At 43.8% G+C, this 17276-nt stretch overlaps 1 long non-coding RNA gene across 1 annotated transcript in view; it reads right to left on the bottom strand.

Moving 5' to 3' along the window:
- Positions 1 to 346: 346 nt before the first annotated feature.
- The window catches only part of LOC145358851 (uncharacterized), a 57488-nt gene continuing 40558 nt past the window's right edge, over positions 347 to 17276 (bottom strand). The window contains exons 3-4 of the long non-coding RNA XR_013889518.1: positions 1945 to 2022; positions 347 to 1861 (exon numbers count right to left, since the gene is read on the bottom strand). This is a non-coding gene — a long non-coding RNA (uncharacterized LOC145358851). The remainder of the gene's footprint in view (positions 1862 to 1944; positions 2023 to 17276) is intronic.

Below are 17276 nucleotides of genomic sequence, written 5' to 3'. Positions count from 1 at the left end.
ATGAAAGGGATGGATAGGGTAGAGGTAGAGAGATTCTTCCCACTCAAAGGACAGCAGGACGAGAGGGCACAGCCTCAAGATAAGGGGGGTGCTTTTTAGAACAGAGTTGAGGAGGAGCTTCTTCACTCAAAGGGTGGTGAATCTCTGGAATTCTCTGCCCGTTGAATTGGTGGAGGCTACCTCGCTAAATATATTTAAGACGCAGATAGATAGGTTTTTGGTAGGCAAGGGGATTAAGGGTTATGGGGAGAAAGCGGGAAAGTGGAACTGAGCCACTTCAGATCAGCCATGATCTTATTGAATGGCGGGGCAGGCTCAAAGGGCTAGATGGCCTACTCCTGCTCCTATTTCTTATGTTCTTACGTTCTTCAGTGTGAAAAAATTACCCCTCTGGACCTTTTTGTATCTCTCCCCTCTCATCTTAAACTGATGCCCTCTAGTTTTAGACTCCCCTACCTTTGGGAAAAGATATTGACTATCTAGCAGAACTTCACCCCTCATGATTTTATAGACCTCTGTAAGATCACCCCTAAGCCTCCTACACTCCAGAGAAAAAAGTCCCAGTCTATGCAGCCTCTCCCTATAACTCAAACCATCAAGTCCCAGTAGCATCCTAGTAAATCTTTTCTGCACTTCTTCTAGTTTAATAATATCCTTTCTATAATAGGGTGACTGAACTGTACATTATATTCCAAGTGTGGCCTTAACAATGTCTTGTACAACTTCAACAAGGTGTTCCAACTCCTGTATTGAATGTTCTGACCAATGAAACCAAGCATGCTGATTGCCCTCTTCACCACTCTGTCCACCTGTGACTCCACTTTCAAGGAGCTATGAACATGTACCCCTAGATCTCTTTGTTCTGTAACTTTCCCTAATGCCCTACAATTAACTAAGTCCTGCCTTGGTGCGATCGACCAAAATGCACCACCTCGCATTATTCTAAATTAAACTCCATCTGCCATTCGTCAGCTCACTGGCCCAATTGATCAAGATCCCATTGCAATCAGAGATAACCTTCTTCACTGTCCACACTGCCACCAATCTTGGTGTTATCTGCAAACCTACAAACCATGCCTACTAAATTCTCATCCAGATCATTAATATAAAGACAAATAACAGTTGACCCAGCACCGATCCCTGAGACACACCATTGGTCACAGGCCACCGGTTTGTGAAACAACCCTTTACAAACACCCTCTGTCTTCTGTTTGGTGTTGTGTATCCACATTAACATCTGTTTGCTATATCACAGGAGACATCAATAACTGATGATGAAGTGCAACGGTTAAAGGAATCAACTTCAGTGTTTCTCGGTGTCACTATTTAACTGTATAGTAGATATTTGGATTGCACTGAGATTTTAACAGCACACTCCCATAAATAAGGAGTTCTCCCCTTTATTAATCTTAGCTTTCTTTTCTCCTTTAAATTCCTTCAGGTTGTTTGAGTTTTTCAGGTAACCAAAGGACTGTCATTTCCCCAGAAACATTTCAATTTTACTTCAGTTAATGTCCAAATGTTAATGTGTGGAGTGATAATTCTTAATTAGGTAGAGCGTTGAAACAAAATGCATTCTCCATTATTGTAGTACAATTCGTAAGAAAGAAGAGAAAGCTTATGCCTGGGAATCAGTGCTACAGAGAGTAGTTTTGTGTAGGTGAACAATAAAAATCCATTTTGCTCCCCATCGCACAGTGCTAATGTATAATAGCATACATTAACCATACCTTATATGTAAAGCTGTTGCTCACAGTTTGAGTTGGTCTGATAGGAAACAGGGTCTTCTGAAAATTCCACCCACTCTGCCCCCAGCACATGTATTTGTCATTATTAGGGATCCACAATGCTATATCCCAACCTGACAGGGAGCAATAGTCAATAGGTGAGCAACAAATCATTGCTACAGCAGCTACGTTGGTCAGACTAAGCTATGCCACTCACCCCAGTAATGATGAGTCAGAGTACCTCCCCAGAATATAGATATCCTGCTAGGACTGTCTCTAGTAGACACACCTACACCTATTATAACAAAGAAGCAATGCCAAGTTCGGAATTCAAATAGTTTTGCCAAAAGAGTTATCCAAAATACTGCTCGCTGACACCTAGTTTGGCTTCCAGTACGCCCATTATCCAAACATGGACAAAAGAGCTGAAGTCAAAAAGGGAAGTGAGAGTTTACATCAAGGCAGCTTGATCAAGTATGGCATCGAACGCTAGCATAGTAAATGCCTGGAAGATGCTGCCAGGGAAGGCGGTAGAAGCAGATACAGTACGTTTAAGAGGCATCTTGACAGATACATGAATAGGCAAGGAAGAGAGGGAGACCGATCGCTTGGGGGCAAAAGGATCTCTAATTTACAAAGACGTCATGTGTCGCTGCAGGCTTGGTGAGCCGAAGGGCCTGTTCCTTTGCTGTATTGTTCTTTGTTCTTTGTTCAAAACTGAAGTCAATGGGGACCAGAGGGAAACTCTTCACTGGTTGGAGTCACACCTATCACAAAGAAAAATGGATGTAGTTAAAAACATAAGAACTTAAGAAATAGGAGCAGGAATAGGCCATCTAGCCCTTCGAGCTTGCCCCGCCATTCAATAAGATCATGGCCGATCTGAAGTGGATCAGTTCCACTTTCCCACCTGCTCCCCATAACCCTTAATTCCCTTATCTATCAGAAATCTATCTACCCATGACTTAAACATATTCAACGAGGTAGCCTCCACCACTTCAATGGGCAGAGAATTCCAGAGATTCACCACCCTCTGAGAGAAGAAGCTCCTCCTCAGCTCTGTTCTAAACTGCCCCCCTCTTATTTTGAGGCTGTGCCCTCTAGTTCTGGTTCTAGTTGTTAGACATTATACATCTGAGTCCTGGGACATTGCTTCAGGAGTTCCTCAGATCAGTGTCCTTGACCCAACCATCTTCAACTGCTTTATCAGTGATCTTTCCTCCATCATAAGGTCAGATGTGCGGATGTTCTATGATGATTGCAGTGTTCCGCACCATTCATGATTCCTCAGACACTGAAGCAATCCATACCCATATGCAGCAAGGTCTGGACAATATTCAGGCTTCTATTGATAAGTTGCAAGTCGCATTCACACAAAACACAAGCCAGGCGATGACCATTTCCAGCAAGAGAGAATCTATACATCTCTCCTTCACATTCATTGATATTACTGTCACTGAATTCCCCACTATCAGCATCCTCAGGTTAACAATAACCAGAAACTGAATTGGACAAGCCATATAAGTACTGTGGCTACAAGAGCAGGCCAGAGGCTGGCAATTCTGTGGAGAGTAACACAGCTCCTGACTCCCCAAAGCCTATTCACCATCTGCAAGGCACAGGTCAGGAGTGCAATGGAAAATTCTCCAATTGCCTAGATGAGTGCAGTTTCAACAACACTCAAGGAGCTCAACACCATCCAGGAAAAAAAGCAGCCCACTTGATTGGTACTTTATTCATCACCTTAAATATTCAGTCCCTCCACTACTAATGCACAGTGGTAGCAGTGTGTACCATCCCACAGGATCACTGCAGCAACTCAACAAGGTTCATTTGGCAGCACCTTCCAAACCTGTGACCTCTACCACCTAGAAGGACAAGAGCAGCAGATACATGGAATCAATTCCACCTGGAAGCTTCCCTCCAAGCCACATACCATCCTGACTTTAAATTATATCGCTGTTCCTTCATTGTCGCAGAGTCAAAAATCTGCAAGTGTCTCCCCAACAGCACTGTGGAACTATCTACACCATAAGGACTGCAGCGGCTCAAGAAGATGGATCACCACCATCTTCTCAAGGGCAATTAAAGATTAGCACTAAATGCTGGCTTTCTAGAGACACCTGCATCCCACAAAAAGAAAATTGAATTTGTTCTGAGGAATTGAATCTGACTTGGCTCCACATCTATAGGCTGTTATTTGGGCATATGACTTTAAAAACAGAGGCGTGGGAAAGCAAAATGTCATGCAAATCTATATAAAACAGCTGGTGTACCGCAACCAATTTTTGACACTACATTGGCATTGGAGAAGGGTGCAAAGGAAATAAGCTGTAATGGTACCAGTGATAAAGAATTTGGTTATTTGAAAGACTGAAGAAATCTGGGGTGTTCTCTTCAGAGCCGAGAAGGTAAAGAGAAGATTTGATCAAAGGGTTCAAAATCATGAAAGGTTTTGGTAGAGAAAATGAAGAGAAACAGTTTCTGTTTGCAGAAAGGCACTAATAGGACGATATAGACTTAAGAAAATTGAAAGGAAAGGGGTAACACAAGGAAAATGCTTTTTTACACAGTGAGCTGTTAAGATCTGCCTTAAGGTGTAGTAGAAGCAGATTCATTAATACTTTTAAAACTGAATTAGATTAATACTTCAAGGGGTAAAATTTATAGTGTTGTGGATTAGAACAGGCAAGTGGAACTAATAGCTCTTGTGGAGAGCCAACACTGGCATAAAGAGCAAGTAGCCTCTTTCTGTTCTTTTTCCGTGGGTCGAAATAAGCATTTGCAAACATGGATGCAAGACTTTAAAATATAATTTAAATTATCTACATTGTATCTACCATAGCGGTGCTAATAAGGCTTTAGATTTTATCGTTAAAGAAGAACATGGCTGGCACAGCGCCAGGGCCCCAGATTCGATTCTAGCCTTGGGTCACTGCCTGTGTAGAGTTTGCATGTTGTCCCCATGTTGGTGTGTGTTTCCTCTAAGTGCTCCACAGTCCAAAGGTGTGCAGGCCACGCTAAATCGCCCCCTAGTGTCCCAAGAGATGTAGGTTAGGGGAATTAGTGGGCTAAATATGTGGAGTTACAGGAATAGGGTGGTATGCTTTCAGAGAGTTGGTGCAGGCTTGATGGGCCGAATGATCTCCTTCTGCACTGTAGAGATTCTATGAAGATGCTGAAATCTGAATGTTGGAGAAGGGTGTGTGTCACCACTGGAGAATGATTTGTATGCTATCCCCAGCAGAGGCAGTAAAGCAAATGTCTTTTGATGGATTCCTGAAAATTAAAAATGTGTCCTCCTTATAAACTACAGATAGATAAATAATCAATGAAATGTATTCATACACCATACTAGCATAAATCAAATAGTCATGGTATGCAATACAAAGAGCAAGCCTTTATTGTTCACATGTTTCACTTGCAGCATTTACAGTAAGGACTGAAAGGATTTTTAAAATTTATTTATGGGATGTGGGTATCATTGGCAAGGTCAGTATTTATTGCCAATTCATAATTGCCCTCAAAAAGGTGATTGTGAACCACCTCCTTGATTCATTATGACTCATGTGGTAAAGTTATTCCTCCAGTATTTTTTAGTAGAAAGTGTCAAGATTTCAACCCAGCAATGATAAGGAAATGGCAATTTTTTTCCACATCAGGATACAGGGTAATTCTGCGGGAATCTGCAAGTGGAAACGGTAATACAGCTGCTGCCCTCGTCCTTCTGGGCAATAAAGGCTGTGGCTCTGGGAAACGCTGCAGTGCATCTTGTAATTAGTTAATTAATCCAGAAACTCAACCAGTGTTCTGGGGACCTGGGTTCGAATCCTGCCATGGCAGATGATGGAAATTGAATTCAATAAACAATATCTGGAATTAAGAATCTACTGATAACCATGAAACCATTGTCAATTGTTGGAAAAACCCATCTGGTTCACTAATGCCCTTTAGGGAAGGAAATCTGCCATCCTTAGCTGGTCTGGCCTACATGTGACTCCAGATCCACAGCAATGTGATTGACTCACAACTGCCCTCAAGCAACTAGGGATGGGTAACAAATGCTGGTCAGCCAGCAACACCCATATCCCATGAATACAGGAGCTACAGTGTACCGGAGTGGAGGAATTGGACAATGGTGTTGAGCTTCTTGAATGCCATTGGAGATGCCCCCCTCCAAGCGAGTAGAGATTATTCCTTCACAATTCTGTGTCTTGTAGGTGGTGACTTTGTGAAAGTCAGGAGGTGAATCATTCACCACAAAATACCAAACCTCTGGTCTGCTGTTGTGGTCACAGTATTTATGTGGCTGCTCCAGTTAAATGTTTGACAGCTTTCCCACTCCACACCCGCCTTCCCCTCCAGGATGTTAATAGTGAGAGATTTGTCAAATGTAATGCTGTTGAATGTCAAGTAGAGATTCTTCGACTATCTCATGTTGGAGGTGGTCATTGCCTGGCCATTGTATGGTGAGAACACTATTTGCAGTTCAATCAACTCAAATCTGAATGTTGTCTAGATCTTGCTGCATATGGACATTTTGTTATTTGAGGAGTTGTCAATGGCACAGGACAAAGTGCACTTACCAGTGAACATCCCATTTCTGACCTTATGAAAGAGGAATAGTCATCGGTAAAGCAACTGCTGGACTGAGGAACTCCTGCAGTGATGTCCAGAGATTGAGCTGATTGATCTCCAACAATCATAAGCATCTTCCCCCATGTGAGGTCTGACTCCGATCAAAAGAGTTCTCACCATGATTCATCGACTGTGGTTTTGTAAGACCCAAATGTTGGATTTAATAAATTTGAGAGTTTATTTAGTGAAGAATCCTGACTTCCCTGAGTTCAGAGCAGAGAAGTGCAAGTCCCAACATGCCCCAGGAGTTTCTGCACATACACACAGAGGGAGCATGCTGCAGATTTCAGCATTGTAAAATCTTCAGGCTGGGGAAAAGTGCCAAGGCACCTGCATGGGGTGGGGGGGAGTCTGATCACAGGACCCAAGAGTGGGACGCCAAAACATAGAGGAGTCCTGGGATAGGGAGAGATCCCAAAAAGTTAGTGGGAAGCCAGAGAAGAGACAGGGTGAGGTCCTCAGGTGAGAGAGTGAGGATCAGGGAAGGAGCCATCAGGAGGAGATCACTGGAAGGAAGAGACCACCAGTGGGAACTATCAAGGAGAGAAACTGCTGGAGAGAAGAGCAAAGTAACCATTCCAAGCAGTAAAAGTATTGCTATTGGCAAGCTTCAGGTAATCAGGGCTTGGGAAAAGCCATCAGAAGATTGGTGACTCCATGCTGTCAGACGTTGGGACAAAAGTAGCCCTTTGGAGCAGTGATGTTCTGCTCAGCATAGCAAAAGAGCTGAAGTTTTCCTGGGTTAGTGCTGGAGTGCAGGCTTGGGAATTCAAGGGAACATACTCTTGGGCGACAAGATTGAAACATTGGGAGGTGAGCAGTTATTGAGATAGTCTAAGTCAGAGCAACCTTAGGAAGGAATTCCAAAGCTTAGCAAGTGTCTGGGATCTCAAACTTTACTCTCAATGATACGTTACTGGTCCCTAACCAATCATACCAAAAATCTTGTACCCTGGTCCAAGATAATATGAATTGGGGGCTAGTCCAGGATTTTGAATACACAGACAGATATGAGGGTTGGGTTGGTGCTGAGGTTAGGGCTAATGAGGTTTTCACTATAATGTTTACTATTCTGATTTAAAAGCAAAAAGACTTCGTCAATTGCTATGATTTACTCGAGAGAGAAGGTTTATCGCCGAGTGACAATTCTGAACTTAGAGCTTTCTTTCCAATACTTTGATTTTTCTATGCAAGTCACACGTTGGGGAGAATTTTCTAGTCCTGCCTGACACGGGAATCATAGCAGGCATGAGGGTGGGGGCAGACAACGCAAAGGTCCGTTGACCTTGGACGGGATTTTCCAGTTTTGGGGTGAGCACGGCTGGGAAATCCCGGCTGTTATTCCAATCAGTTTGGTGTTTTAAAAGGCTTTTTGTTAAATGTCCACTTCCCTGCATTCTTGATGCTGTATTCTGTATCAATGATGGCAAGTACTTTTGCTTTGATATCATTAACAACATCAGAAGTGGTGCCATTCTATCCCACGCTCTCGATAAACTATACTGCCTGTGCTGATATATAGCCGACATTTCTAATAGTTAGTTCAGAAACAATGCCAGGCACACGAGGTCCCTTCATTAGAGCACAATTTAATTTTACTCTGTACAATTGGAAAGACACAGACTTCAAATCAATAGCCTGTATTAATACATTTTTATTCAGTGAACCTTTTGAAGAAATGTCCAGATCCCTTGTTAACAATGAGCTCTGAGGTGAACCAGTAACTCTCAGGATAACAGTTCTTTCTTGACAAAAATGTGTGGCCTCCCCTTTCCAATATAAACCCTTCATAAGTCTTTTCAGTTCTATTTGTTCCTAACATGAAATAAACATTCGAAGCAATAGATTGTTTAGGTTGTTTCTGAATTAACCATTAAAAATGTCAGCATTATATAGGGCAATGAGATGTAGTTCAACAACCTAGGACAGTGTCATAGTTCAAGCGTTGTCCCTGTTAATAAAATCAAAGAGCCTACTTATGATCTAATTGAGCCAAGAATTGACTCAAAAAAAATACTGATGTATCCACCAGGGTAATGGGCAGTACAGAGGCTGTACAAGAGGCTGCAGAATTGCCTAGTGAGATTGAGAATTCACTTGGGAAGTTAGAAAGCCTCAAAGTGACCATAAAGGGTTAATGAAGCCTGCTGTCAAAGCAAAAAGTGCTTGCCAGCGTTGAGGCACAAGATAGAGCATCAGGGATCCAGGCAAGTGGATAGTTAACAAAAGGCCTTTTAAAACTCAAAGCTGATTGGAAACGACTACTTTGTGATTTGCACAGGAGACTCAGAGTATTGGAAAGAAAAATAAAAGTCCAGAATGGGGATGCTGTTGACCACACTTGGGAAGAATTAAATAAGACCTATTCAGAATGGTGTCAGCCAATACTGAAAGATCTTAACACTTTCAAAGATCAAACCATGCAGGAATACCAAATGTTTCATGTGCACATCAGAAAAAATCTCAATGATACCCTTGAAAAAGATAAGAGGAGATTTTGATCAGGGGTGAGGGGAGATTTTACCTGATATGGCCAATTAAGAAGCCACCACCAGAAGCACCATCACTTCTTGGCTTTTTGGTTAAGATCCAGTGTCAGATCAGGGCCAAAATAGGGCGCAATGCCTTATCATGTCAGCTGGGATCTTGTTTGTCTCTCTTCTGGAGACTATGAATTGGATTCACTTGGATTTTGAATTTGGTTTTTGGAGCAAGCAAGGAATGGATTCGGATCTGCAACAAAAACAGAAACTGCTGGAAAATTTCAGCAGATCTGACAGTATTTGTGGTGAGACAATAGAGTCAACATTTTCAGTCAGGATGACCCTTCCATCTAGAATGAAAACATTGGCTCGACTCTCTCTCCATTGATGCTATCAGACTGGCTGAGATTTTCCAGCATTTTCTGTTTTTGTTTCAGATTCCAGCATCTGCAGTATTTTGCCTTTATTGTATGGATTAAATTCTGCCCAGTTCACTGAGCAATTGGCTCTGTAACTTTAAGAACATAAGAAATAGGAGCAGGAGTAGGCCATCTAGTCCTTCGAGCCTGCCCCGCCATTCAATAAGATCATGGCTGATCTGAAGTGGATCAATTCCACTTTCCCGCCCTCTCCCCATAACCCTTAATTCCCCTGTCTATCAGAAACCTATCGACCCGTGAATTAAATATATTCAGCGAGGTAGCCTCCACCACTTCAACAGGCAGAGAATTCCAGAGATTCACCACCCTTTGAGTGAAGAATTTCCTCCTCAACTCTGATCTAAATTGCCCCCCACCTTATCTTGAGGCTATAACTTTATAAATGGAGAAAAAGTTTTTTAAAATTTTAAAACCACCAAGACCACCAACCAATTAAGGATGGTTTTCTTTCCCTCCAAGCTGCTGTCCCAATTGAAGGGCTGACAACTCTGCCACCCACAGCAGCACCTCTTCTAGAGGTAGGTGGTCACTGCTGAGGCTGCAGGGAAAAGGAAATTGGGGTGATGAGGGGGGAGGGTTCAATGTAAAGATGCATTTGAATGGCCAGTGAGTTTACTTTTAATTTGCTGGGGCCAGCCATGTAGGCTCTGACGATCAGAGTAATGTGTCTTCCCCTCCTCTTCCCCCTTCCCCCACCAACCCCCATTCTCCCCCCCCCCCCTCCCCCCCAGTGTCAGGGTCATGGGGATGTCCTTTCCTGCCACTGGGCTCTCCGTGTGACATGTAGTGCCCAGCAGGCAAAGCAATCCAAACCCCAACCAACACCACCTGGGAAGCCACTGGAAGGTTGCCTCTACCTGGAGGGCCCCCCAAACACAAAGGCCATTCTGACACCAGTAAAATGCCAGCAGGGGTATAGAGTAACCATTGCTAAGTGAATCAATTCTCTAAATTGGCGGGCCATCTCTCAGCAGGTGGCTGAACCACTGATCTTTTCACCACTGGAAATACTCTGTGGCTGCGGGAAAATATTGGCTTACTCCCTTTACCTTTTGCCACCATCTCAACAGCTCTGGTAAAATCCCAACCCATTTAGACTTTATGGAAGATATAATCATTTATTCAATGTACTTTATTGATTGCCAATACATTAATACCTTATTCTCAGTTAGTATTGCTCTGTGGATGCTTTTGGCTAAGAGCTATATTTTTGTGTGTTATAGCTAGCAAATCAAGCACGTGATATAAAAATATACCATTCAATCACATGATTAAGCATTTTGTATATACTTGGCTACCATCTTTCATTAAGTAGAGGAGAAATGATTGGAGAAATGAGAATCTGCTCAGAGTTTATATCCACCTACTTCAGCTAATTACAATAAATTGCTGTCTAAGTCGTTTTGTTCATATTTTGCAGAGTTATAGATACCAGAGAGTGAGTTGCAAATCAAGGGGTTCAGACAAGGTCACAATCATCTTGACCATCATTTGAACCCTAAGCTTACAAAGACATCTTTAGCTCAGTTTCTGCTACCTGTGAATGCTTCACAACAAAGAACATCGGGATCGAGTTCAAATGAATGTAGACTTGCAATTAATAACAGGTGGGTAGGAAATAAGGAGTGTCGTATGTTATAGTTTAAATATGTCTCAAATTCCATTAGCCAGTCTATTAGAAGCTGGTGTTGACCTTACTGAATTTGAGAGAGATAAAAGTACCTTATGAACATCAGCAGAAGTTTTGCATATGTCATTCAGATGTGGGCAACACCATCTTGCATACAATCATAGACAGTGCAGAAGAAGGCCATTTGGTCCATCAAGCCTGCACTGACAACAATCCGACCCAGGTCCTATCTGTGTAAACCCACACATTTACCCTGCTAATCCCTCTCACACTAAGGGCCAATTTAACATGGCGAATTCACCTAACCTGCATATATTTGGATTGTGGGAGGAAACTGGAGCACCCAGAGGAAACCCATGCAGTCACGAGGAGAGCATGCAAACTTCACACAGGCAGTCACCCAAGTTCGGAATTGAACTTGGGTCCCTGGTGCTGTGAGGCAGCAGTGCTAACCATTGTGTCACCATGCCAGCCAGAAAGCTGCCTTGAGACCATTAAAGTCAAAGTTTCCTGTGGGCTTCCGGACACCAATGTTGGAACCAGCTGAGGATCCTGAGCCCACATACGTGAAACTTTCTGGAAAATATTCTTGTGGGCAGACTCCTAATTGGCTTCATCCGAGCTCGCTGCCCAATTAAGGGCGACGAGTGGGATTTAAATGCTGCCACCCCAAAGGATCAGGATCTCTACAACCTCGCTGAGAGAGGTAGGTGTTTCCAATATAGGTCAAAGATTATGAAGACTGACATCTACATAAAATATTAAGAAGCTGCAATCTATAAAAGTAGGTGATCAGGATGGAGAGAAAGCTCCTCTGCTGCATCTTAGCTGCGATATGGCCCTCAATGTATGTAGTCCCTATTACAGGCATGGACTTCTCATCTCTGCTGGGGCCCTCTCCAGATTGCCACATGAAGTCCACTTCTATTATGTTGGCAGCCTCCAAACATGGCATGGGCTGTTCTGCCATTGGCAAAATGCCAGCTTGCCCTCTCAATAGCCCCTCTTTGGAGCTTTATATATGCAATTTGGCTGCCCATCTCCTTGTGTAGCAGCCAACCCATCTCCCTGGACAACTTTCCCAGTCATGATGTGGAGGTGCCGGCGTTGGTCTGGGGTAAACACAGTAAGAAGTCTCACAACACCAGGTTAAAGTCCAAGAGGTTTACTTGGTAGCAAAAGCCACTAGTTTTCGGAGCGCTTGCTGCTCCTTCGTCAGGTGAGTGGGAGTTCTGTTCACAAATAGGGCATATAAAGACACAAACTCAATTTTCAAAACAATGGTTGAAATGCGAGTCTTTACAGGTACTCAAGTCTCAAAAATACAGACAACGTGAGTGGAGAGAGTGTTAAACACAGGTTAAAGAAGTGTGTATTGTCTCCAGACAGGACTTTCCCAGTGGCAGGACTGCACAGTGACACAGTAGTTAGCAATGCTGCCCCACAGCGCCAGGGATGCAGATTCAGTTCCGGCCTCAGGTCACTGTCTGTATGGAGTTTGCACTTTCTCCCCATGCCTGCGTGGGTTTCTTCCAGGTGCTCCAGTTTCCTCTCAGTCCAGAAATGTGCAGGTTAGGCAGATTGGCCATGTTAAATTGACCCTAGTGTCCTGGGGCAAGGTAAATGTACAGGAATAAGTTCTGGGTGGGATTATGGTCGGTACAGACTCAATGAGCTGAATGGCCTCCTTCTGTACTGGAGACATTCTATGATTTGCGAGCTGTGTCAATGTAACTCGCTGCTATTTTACCACCCACCTCTCCCCCAGCCCAGTCCTCCAGTCCATCACACAGGCTGAAAATTCATAAGAACATAAGAACATAAGAAATAGGAGCAGGAGTAGGCCATCTAGCCCTTCGAGCCTGCCCCGCCATTCAATAAGATCATGGCTGATCTGTCGCTGCTCAGTTCCACTTTCCCGCCCTCTCCCCATAACCCTTAATCCCCTCTCTTATCAAAAACCCATCAACCCGCGTCGTAAAAATATTTAGCGAGGCAGCCTCCACCACTTCAACGGGCAGAGAATTCCAGAGATTCACCACCCTTTGAGTGAAGAAGTTCCTCCTCAACTCCATTCTAAACCGCCCCCCTTTTATCTTGAGGCTGTGCCCCCTAGTCCTACTGTCTTTTTTGAGCGGGAAGAGTCTCTCCACCTCCATCCTATCCATCCCATTCATCATCTTATACGTCTCAATGAGATCTCCCCTCATTCTTCTAAACTCTAACGAGTACAAGCCCAGTTTATTCAGCCTCTCCTCATAGCTCAACCCCCTCAACTCCGGTATCAGCCTAGTAAACCTCCTCTGCACTCCCTCCAAGGCCAAAATATCTTTGCGCAGGTGCGGCGCCCAAAACTGCACACAGTACTCCAGCTGTGGCCTCACCAATGCCCTATACAGCTGCAGCAAGACCTCCCTACTTTTATATTCAATCCCCCTCGCTATGAAGGCCAGCATCCCATTCGCCTTCCTGACCACCTGCTGCACCTGCAAGCTGGGTTTTTGCAACTCATGCAACTCTTCAGCGACTCTTTGCGACTCTTCAGCCTGAAGAGTCAAAATATTGGACTGGAGTTAGAAGTGGGTCAGGCCAGGTTGCGCAATCTTCTAAAAATTCCAATTCACAGCTGGAATTTCAACTCTGAATCTCTGATCTACTCGCCCTTGTTAGCGCGAGTGGGCGAACACGACCACTATGGACTCAGAGTCAGGTTCAACAGTGGTACAGCTTTATTTTAATGTCGACGGAGGTGCAGTCAGGACATACAAACAGAACTGTCCCGAAAGCACTCTAAAGACCCGCGCAATGGGTTACAGTTATACCTGAACTTCGATATATTGTACAATTCAAATGCTAATGTTTTGTTTACAGTATTCGACTCTGGCCATCCTGTTTCGATGTCTTCAAGTATTGTAACAATGGTTTTGAGTGTGTGTTAATCGTTTCTGTCTGATGGGTTTATTAATGGTCTAGAATCTCCAGGGTTTGAACAATGGGCGTTTGACTATTCTCAGGAAGTTTGTAGGGCCAGGGATGCTTCCTTAGTTATGATAATCTTTAGGTGTCTCCATAGAGGGTTGCTTGATTAGATCAGAGGTGCTGATTTTGTCAGATGGGGGTGTACTTTTAGTTTAGTTCCTGTAGGTGCCATCCTGTCCGGTTCCCTTTATGTGGTAGCCCTCATTTGCATTCTAAAAGTATGTCCTTGCCTGCTAGTCTGTGTCTGTTTCCTTGTGATCTTTAGTGGGGAGGCTCTGATTACACCCTGTATCTGCACCATGATCATTAGCCAACCACAACGAATAGGATAGTGTCATGATGGAACATTTCATGTGAAGAATCGCAGCAGCACTGGGGAGAAAAATTCTTAAAAAAATTGAGTGGTTGTAATTTAATCAAATTTTGGCAATTTTGGGTAAACATTCTATTTGAATTTTTCCAACTGCCATTAAGGACACTATTTCCTCTGCTCAGTTCCATCGTAGGTGCTGACACTTGCTATGTGAGATTGATGAGATAAGGAGCAATATGAAATCAGTTTTAATTGAAAGGGCAGTTTAGTGAAAAGTAAAAGTTTTGCACACAGGCAGGACATTCACTGTATTGCATGACATGTGTTTTGTACCACGCTCACAGCCAAAGGAATCTCAGTTATAAAGCTGGGTAAATTAATCATAGAATAGATTTATAGAATCCCTACAGTGCAGAAGGAGGTCATTCAGCCCATCAAGTCTGCATCGACAACAATCCCATCCAGGCCCTATCCCCATAACCCCACATTTTTACCCCGCTAATCCTTCTAATCTATGCATCCCAGGACACTAAGCAGCAATTTAGCATGGTCAATCCGTCTGACCTGCACATCTTTGTGCTGTGGGAGGAAACACATGCAGACAAGGGAAGAATGTGCAAACTCCACACAGACAGTCACCCAAGCTGGGAATCGAACCCTGGAGCTGTGAGGCAGTAGTGCTAACCACTGTGCCACCGTGCCACCCATAATGCCCTCAACCAATGGTGAATCGTAAAGCCCATCATATCCAGCTGGTTTAATGTTCCGTACACGTTATTCTGCACATTGGTTAATTCCATGTTAATACTTCTCTCTTATAAGTTGACTTTGATACAGTTTATGAACTCATAGAAAGTAAAAAAAACTTTGTAGCCTGCTTAGAAACATTTTTATTCTTTTGAATATCCTATCAAATCATACATACTTCATGGAACACATTATTTCCTGCTCCAGGCTTTCCAAGTGATCCACCGTTGCATCAATTCATTTTCAGAGATAATGGGCTGGGTTTAAAGCAGCCCATCGCACTGGGAATCATGATGGTCAGGCCCACTTAATCCTGGGAAACGGTCCCACATCAGCCTCCCAGCAGCAGGAAAGTCTCCCCTGATTTGTCAGAGGGCAAATGGGGCTGATTCCTGGCTGCTGGTGGCAGCATGTCAATTAGACTTGTTAATGAGCCTATTGATATCCATTATCCCTAGACTCACTGCCATTTAGAGGTAACTCAAAGATTAATAGGTCTCCCACAGCCATAAAATCTGTACGATTTGTCGCCTCATTTCTGGTGGACGGGGAAAAGAGCGGTGAGGTGGAGCAGGGCCTCATTATTCAGCATTCTGTGCCCAATCAAGAAATCCAGCCTAAAGTTTAAAGTTTATTTATTGGTGTTACAAGTAGGCTCACATTAACACTACAACGAAGTTACTGTGAAAATCCCCGAGTTGCCACACTCCGGCACCTGTTCAAGTCCACTGAGGGAGAATTTAGCATGGCCAATGCACCTAATCAGTACATCTTTCGGACTGTGGGAGGAAACCAGAACACCTGGAGGAAACCTATGCAGAACACTGGAAGAATGTGCAGACGCCGCACAGCCACCCAAGGCCAGAATCAAACCCCAGTCCCTGGCACTGTGAGGCAGAAATGCTAACCGCTGTGCCACGGTGCCATTGTGCTGAGTTCAGGCCAACCGCTGAAAGCCATGTCCAGCTTTGCCTCTAATCACCTTCTCCCCTTTTTCCATGACTCCCGCCCTCTATCCCATCTTCACTCACCTCTGGCCTGGGGCCCCCTCCGCAACACTGGGCCTTGGCTGGTACAATGCTATTTGCAGCCACCACTTCAGCTGGCACTAATGACAGTGAAGGGCTGCTGGCCTCTGACTGGTTGGCAACTCTCAACTGAGTGGAAGGCTGGCCCGCAACCCTTTAAGGGCGTGAAGGGCAATTGATTCCATCAAGCCTCTCCCTTTGGAACTGATGGGGGTTCCCAACAGTTCTCTGACTGGTGGTCAAGACTCCTGGAGGCTGAACATAACTCAGCAATTATAATGTTTTCATAAAATTGACCATGGAAATGGAATTTTGTCCTTCACTGCTAGAGGGATGGAATTTAAAAACAATGAGATTATGTTGCAGCTGTATAAGGTGCTGGTGAGGCCACACCTGGAGTACTGTGTACAGTTTTGGTCTCCTTACTTGAGAAAGGATATACTGGTACTAGAGGGGGTGCGGAGGAGATTCACTAGGTTGATTCCGGAGTGAGAGGGTTGGCTATGACAGACAGAGTAGACTGGGGTTCTACTCATTGAAACTCAGAAGAATGACGGGAGGTCTTATAGAAACATATAAAATTATGAAGGGAATAGATAAGATAGAAGCAGAGAAGTTATTTCCATTGGCGGGTGGAACTAGAACTAGAGGGCATAGCCTCAAAATAAGGGAAAGCAGATGTAGGACTGAGTTGCAGAGGAACTTCTTCACACAAAGGGTTGTGAATCTGTGGAATTCCCTACCCAGTGAAGCAGTTGAGGCTATCTCGTTGAATGTTTTTAAGGCAAAGATAGATAAATTTTTGAACAATAAAGGAATTAAGGCTTATGGTGAATAAGCGGGTAAGTGGGGTGAGTCCATGAAAAGATCAGCCATGATCTTATTGAATGATGCAGCAGGCATGAGGGGCAGATGGCCTACTTCTGCTCCTAGTTCTTATGTTCTTATCTATAGTCATACTGAAATGGGAAGGCAATGGCCTAATGGTATTATCGCTAGACTATTAATCCAGAAACTTAGTTCATGTTCTGGGGACCTGGACTCAAATCCCAAAGGTCAGGTGGTGGAATTTGAATTCAATTTAAAAAAAAGTCTGCAATTAAGGATCTACTGATGATCATGAAACCATTGTCGTTATGGAAAAACCCATCTGGTTCACTAATGTCCTTTAGGAAAGGAAATCTGCCGTCTTTATCTGGTCTGGCCTATATGTAACTCCAGAGACATAACAATGACTCTCAAATGCCCTCTGAAATGGCCTAGCACAGCTCTCCTTCTCTAGAGCAACTAG

This window comes from Carcharhinus amblyrhynchos, chromosome 26 (genome assembly GCF_965287045.1).
Source record: "Carcharhinus amblyrhynchos chromosome 26, sCarAmb.v2.hapA, whole genome shotgun sequence".
NCBI classification, from domain to species: domain Eukaryota; kingdom Metazoa; phylum Chordata; class Chondrichthyes; order Carcharhiniformes; family Carcharhinidae; genus Carcharhinus; species Carcharhinus amblyrhynchos.
This window is presented reverse-complemented; position numbering and strand designations above follow the sequence as displayed.